Source organism: Meleagris gallopavo, chromosome 2 (assembly GCF_000146605.3).
Source record: "Meleagris gallopavo isolate NT-WF06-2002-E0010 breed Aviagen turkey brand Nicholas breeding stock chromosome 2, Turkey_5.1, whole genome shotgun sequence".
In the NCBI taxonomy this organism is placed as follows: domain Eukaryota; kingdom Metazoa; phylum Chordata; class Aves; order Galliformes; family Phasianidae; genus Meleagris; species Meleagris gallopavo.
In genome coordinates, this window is record NC_015012.2 from 86,842,215 (window position 1) to 86,848,794 (window position 6,580).

The window sequence follows — 6,580 nt, forward strand, 5'->3', positions numbered from 1 at the left end:
CTTTCTTTCTTTCTTTCTTTCTTTCTTTCTTTCTCTGTTGTTGCATGCTTAGCAAATTCTGTAAAATGCTTAGCAAATTCTGTAAATGCTAAGATCTCCTTTGCTGGAACCACAGCAATGGTTCCAGCAATGAGAACCTGATGAGAGCTGACAAGGACGTGAAAAGAATGAGGACAAGAGAAACCCCATCATGTTCCAAGTCTTGTCATCAGAGCCAAGCTGACCTACAGCTAACCACTGCTATCCATATTTACAATGGAAAAGCCTTTATAAAGGCTTTATAAAGAAGGTGACAAGATCTCAAACCCATGAGCTTTTTTTTCCATTGCCTTCTCAGGCATGCTGACCTGAAATTTGTGCCATTAGAAGGGTTTTTTATTTGGAGGTCGGGGAGCGGAGAAGCCTTCATCATTTTTAGCAACGCTAATCCCCAAACCCCAAACCTCCTCCTGGCTCCTTCATTATCCACTCCTAAAATAGTTACCTTTCCATCCCTCAAGGTGATATATAGTCTATGCACTCCAAAATGCCAAAACAATCAGGTGCCAATTTTTAAGTACTAAAAATATGCTCCTGCCAACAGTTGTAGTGGTATGCTGCAGGGGGAAGAGTGGTATACTGAAGAGAGAAAAATCAAAGAATAATGCTTTGGAGGAGACAGCAAAAGGCTGCAGTAGGTTGGAGCAGCCATAACGCAGTCCAAGCACAGAGCTTTGGAGAAATGTCTGATTTGGACTCGTCTTTCTTTTGTCTCCCAATCCATCTTCCCCCGCTGTCCTGCTCAGTCATTTCTTTATCACAGCATCACTTACTGCTTTAGTTTTCTATCTTACTTCACTTTTTATGTTCTCCATTATTTCAGTAAATGTTTCCTTATTAGCCCATTTCCTTCCACAGAAGTAAGCACAAACATAAAATTCTGGAACTAACAGCTGCCAAATGCTGCTGAATACAAAAGGTTTACCTACATTTGACACAGAAGAATATTTGTGTGGAGGGAAATCTCTTTTTATAGGGGCGCAGATACAACCGTAAAAATAAGAGGTGTTGTTGAGAATGCAGGTTGCTCCTCATATATAACACATCACTAAAACTTACATGAGATTTACTACTGATACAGGCTTCATGTGTTTGCAATACCTCTTCTCATCTCCTGCTTCTGCCCAGAGTTGGCTGTACAAGGCCCATTGCAGCAGAGCCCGCTTCTGGCTTGTTGTGGTTCTGCACCTGAATGAACATTATTAATAAGCAGCAACTGGTGCAGGTGAAAAAGCTATTACCGCCCAACTGGCTATGTGTTGGCTGAGTTCATAAGATCATAGAGTGGCCTGGGTTGAAAAGGACCACAATGATCATCTAGTTTCAACCCCTCTGCTATGTGCAGGGTCGCCAACCAGCAGACCAGGCTGCCCAGAGCCATGTCCAGTCTGGCCTTGAATGCCTCCAGGGATGGGGCATCCACAGCCTCCTTAGACAACCTGTTCCAGTGCTTCACCACACTCTGTGTGAAAAACTTCCTCCTAATATCTACCCTAAATCTCCTCTATCTCAGTTTAAGACCATTCCCCCTTGTCCTATCACTATCCACCCTCATAAACAGCTGTTCACCCTCCTGTTTATACGCTCTCTTCAAGTACTGGAAGGCCACAATGAGGTCTCCCAAAGCCTTCTCTTCTCCAAGCTAAACAAGCCCAGTTCCTTCAACCTTTTCTCTTAGGAGAGGTGCTCCAGCCCTCTGGTCATCTTAGTGGCCCTCCTCTGGAACTGCTCCAAGAGTTCCATGTGCTTCTTGTACTGAGTTGGGACCAAAGCACAAAGTAGTTGTGACATATTTTAGCTGCAAAGAGAAGAAGAAAAGGACAAGGATGTTTTCTTTTCACTGACTCCTTCTTACACAAACGCTTCTACCAAGGACTCAAAACCACACACATGGCCTTATTCTGTGAACTATTCCTGTTAACCCAAATAGCAAACGTAAGAACATAGAAAAAATGGAACAAGCAGACAAGACAGAAAAGTTGAATGAGCATCAGCTCTTCTTATTTTAATGAAGAAATATTTCAAGTTAATATCAGTGCATATTTAGAAATAGCATGTGATACTCCCAGTGCCAAATACATCAGCAAATTACAGTTTCAAAACTTTATAAATTAATTGCAAGGAAAAAAAAAACAACTAAGAGTAACACAGAAAGTAACATTCAAAATAAACATCCTGCTTGTTGCACTGTGTCAATTATATTCCTGACAAGTAAACAGTAAGAGAAGTCCAGTATCTTGTGGTAATTAGGCTCTCCAGAACAGCATTTATTTTTCTACAAATGAGTTAAGCTGTCTGCGTATACTTCTGATGTGTAATTAAATGTTATTCTTAGCTGCTACAAAGAAATTTAATCATGACAAAGTAGAATTTCATTCCATGATTCAGAATCAAACTAACTCGATAACACTGCCTTCAGGTTACACTCACTGGCAATGGTCAGCAGAGCATAGGAAGAGCTACATGTGAGCACATTTGGCTGTTACATAAAATGGCTTTTTTTTTCTTCTGGTTTCACAGCCTCATAACAATACTGTTTTTCAACGTTGTTCCCAGTCATTGTTTTTAACATGGTTCATCAACATATCCTGAATCAATCACTGATATAAATAACTCCAGTGACAAAATCCATTATGAGAGGACACAGAGCTGCAACCTGAAAGCTGTACCGAATGATTTTAAGGTGGAACTGTCATCATTCTATCAAACAAAAAAAAAGCCAACAAGAAACAAAATCCAGAGTAGAAGCAGTATCTCCAATTAACTGGCAACAGTGGAATCTGAAAAATGGAGTTATAATCTTAAGAGAGATATTTTAATTCACGGTGGGTTTTAATGCAATACAAATCATACCAAAGCGAAAAAGAGGTGCACATTTAAAGCTTGCAAGTGTGATACAAAAATATTCTCTAGTTCTTTCACCATTTTCACACAGGGAGTCTGATTCCTTAGTGGAAGAAGCTAAAATACATCCTCTTTCCTACCCCGTTGCTGTACATATGGACAATTCCCTTGATATCAGGAAATGGCATTTCCCCATCAAAAATCCCAGCCGTGGCAATCACAGGCTTTCTGGTAGTGAGCGTTTGGTGATTCTGCTTTTAGAAGTACATTTTCAGGCAGGTGAAAGGATGCACATTTCTTTCACTCCTAGTCTGCTATGCAAGTCGTATTCATCAACCCCATAACTTCAGTCCCCCTGAAATCTGCATCGCCTGGGATGCCTTGGAAATCTAATGTGATACTACGACACTGAGATGGGTGCCAGCTTATGAGACATCAGGCTAAGTCAGACTAGCGGGAAAAGGCACGTGCTTCGTGTTTCACAGGGACACCTGAAGGTTGCTTGCTACCATAAGCCACGCTCCTGAAGCTGCCGTGGGTCTGCGTGTTACCCAGAGGGCACAGCTCACACCCGACGCCGGTGAGGTAACAGGGAGTTGTGAGCGCTCACTGCTGCTTATGGCACGTGGACATGGCGGTTCTGTGAGCCCAGCTGGAAGGCCCGGCGCGCTGTGGGCAACGCAGACACAAGGAAGGCTGCAGCCCGGCTAGGCCACAAAATAAAAACCCATGTCATTATGCTGCACACATTCCTCTTATGCACAGATACAGGGTGCGCAAAGTAAGCTGTTTGCTCTGTAAGGTTTAATGTTTTGCATATGTAAAATAATCGGCTAATACTGCAATAGAATCAAAAATCATGCACTAGATAAACAGAGCTCCTTCCCCATGAACGTTTTATTCTGCTTTAGGGAGCGTCTCACGATTTGCCAGCTTTCCAGGCCCTTTCTGAGAACACAGTATTTAGATAAAACTGAAAAACAAAATTCCAGAGAAAAAAAGGTTTTGATTTTACTTGCGATACAGCTGGGGCAGATGCAACTGAGCTGCTGCAATGCACCGAGGAGTAACAAAAATTCAACATGAATATCAGAAGAATAAATATATAACCTAAATTAATCTCTGTAAATACATTCACAGGTCCACTTAAGACACCCTTACGCATAACTCATACTTCATCTGCAGATAGAGATGGGTGTTAGTTCATGGGGAAAGCCATTTATCATACGACCCAGTTTATCTGCCGTTATTCCAGCAAAAATGAGTAGCAAATTTGAAAAACTACATTTATTTTCCCCAGACCAACCACACAGAGGCTTAGGTCACAAATTCTATTATTTCCAATGTTCAGTCGATAAGGCTTTATTTACACGTTTTTACTATAAATTTGGGAAAAAGTTTGGTGCAATGTGCAAGAAAAGACAGCACATCCCACTGACCGGAGACTAACATCTGCTTATGGTTTAATGCTAACCCACAGGCAGCCAATTAAAGTCCCATATATCCACGTTTTTACATAAAGTTTCCTTCCAGATTCTGTCAGAAGCATACTAGCAGTCAGGCCACCTAGAAACAGCAAAGATGGCAAAGTTTTCTTGAGGCTTAATTTGGAATGAACACTTTTTCCAGGGAACTTGTTTCTTCTTTTAGAATCCTTTGCATCATAAAACTCTATTAGCAACCTATAAACAGAGAAAAGCAGGTGGTCACATTTATGCTGATGACATGTCGCTAATCTAACAATTTAACAATAGGTAGCAGCTCATCTGCAGCGCGTTCAAACAATTGCTATGCTTAAGAATGCGATATAAAAGTAACATCAAGCATCAAGCACTCAATCTGAAGCCCTGTCATCAGTAAAAGCATATTTTCCTTAGGGAACAACTTCAATATTGGATATAAAGGTTGAAAAATAACCCTCTTCATTCAGGATTCAGCAAATAAGCCAAGAGTACTGGGCAATATCTTAAGATAAAATATCACACAGTTAGTCATTAGAAATTGAAGTGGGAGATAAAGTATCTTCATTGAAATAAACTAATAAATAACCAGTGCTCACAGGACAAAGTATTTTGGAAGTCAAACATGAATAAAAGGTGACACCAGTAGTAGTAGTAATTTTTTTCTCTATCTTTCATAAACATTAATGAACTGATTTGAAAATTCTAAGTTTTTGCAGCTCTAAATATGCATGACAGATTATTTTGGTACCAGGGAGGATTCCAGTCAGCAGGAGTCTGCAATGAGATGAAGATGATCACTGCTTGATTTTGCTGGTCTTCACTAGAAGACTGCTTGTGGGACGCTGAACAGCCTTCTGTGCTACATACCAGTTCCTTGGCTAGGAAATTAAATTACCTACAGATCCTCAACTTCTAAGTCACTTTAGTAACAGTGCCATGTTTACAGATAAGCATGTTAATTTTTCAAAAATCACTGGTCAAACTCATCCATTTGCTTACTCTCCCATGGAACGCCAGAATAATTTTAAAGCAAGCACACCTGAAGTACCTGGCAAATTTCTGACTCACATAACATATTCAGTGATTTAGAAGGTAAAAAGATTCAGCTCCCCTAGGCTGGACTTCAAACATGGCAAATCAACATTTGACAATACTTAAATCCCACATCTAGGCACATCTTTATTCTGGCACACAATGCTCATTAGTGATCTTATCTAGAGGTGCTGGAGAGATCCAGGCACTTGTGCTGTGATTCAAAGGTGGTTAGGACAGATAAAAAATTACCTAATTTCCCATGGTATGCAATGGAAATAGATGGTAAGTGTCTATGGATTACTTCTGTTCTTATCCAATCACTATCTGATGGAAAATTCATACACAATTTTGGCAAAAGAGATTGGACCAAGACCTACCAAGGTTAGGAAGGTCTAGCCATAATGCTAATTACTAAGCCAGAGCAAATCTCCTTTTTCTTTGCTTGTTTGCCTTGAGAATCTTGCACTGCTGGATGCACAGAACTCAGCCTCAAGAACATAAATTATATGTAACTCTGAGTATGAGTCTAGCCTAGAACATGCTTCTGAAGCTCTAAGAAAGGCCTAAGACCCATGGATTTCAGCTTTAATCACAGAGATATTACAAATAATATGCACAGGAGTATCAAACCACTTGTCCTCAGAGAGTCCTACAGCTTGCGCTGCTGATAACACAGAGATCACAGGCGTATCTATAAATATCAAAGAAGAAAGCAAGCCTCTTGAAACAGAAAGTTCAGCTCAGTGCTACTCACTTATCCTTTATTTCAAAACGTTCATGAAGCCACCTTCTCATATACATCTGCTCTTCTGGAATGTCCTTCAGTTCAATTCGATCAATGAAAATATGAACTCTTGGGCATTCCTTGCAAAGAAACTCTAAAAGAGAACAAAATAACAGGACCGAGTTACAGAAACACTGTACAGCATTTATTCAATCTAAAATATGCTGAAAGGCTGACCTCACAGCTGTTAAAAGCCTCGAAAGGATAACTTTGGTTTTCAAAAGCCTTCCCTGTTTATGTTTGAATTCTGAGTGCCTCACTGAACTTAGCAGCCGTCTGACCTACTGACGCTGTTATGAAGGGCTGGCTATCAGGTGTGGCACAGAAGAATGTTCTAAAAAGCACAGCAGGAAAACATCGCACTTCTACCTCAGCAGCAATCTGCTCACTCTGTATTGTTTGATGCCATAACTTC

The 6,580-nt window shown here is 40.5% G+C and overlaps 1 long non-coding RNA gene across 1 annotated transcript; it reads right to left on the reverse strand.

The window, feature by feature from the left end:
• Positions 1–2,012: 2,012 nt before the first annotated feature.
• LOC104909942 lies at positions 2,013–6,289 on the reverse strand. Its single transcript, XR_792698.2, has 2 exons — positions 6,136–6,289; positions 2,013–4,565 (listed from the first exon to the last, which is right to left on the reverse strand). It is a non-coding gene; the product is annotated as an uncharacterized LOC104909942 (long non-coding RNA).
• Between the last annotated feature and the right edge of the window lie 291 nt (positions 6,290–6,580).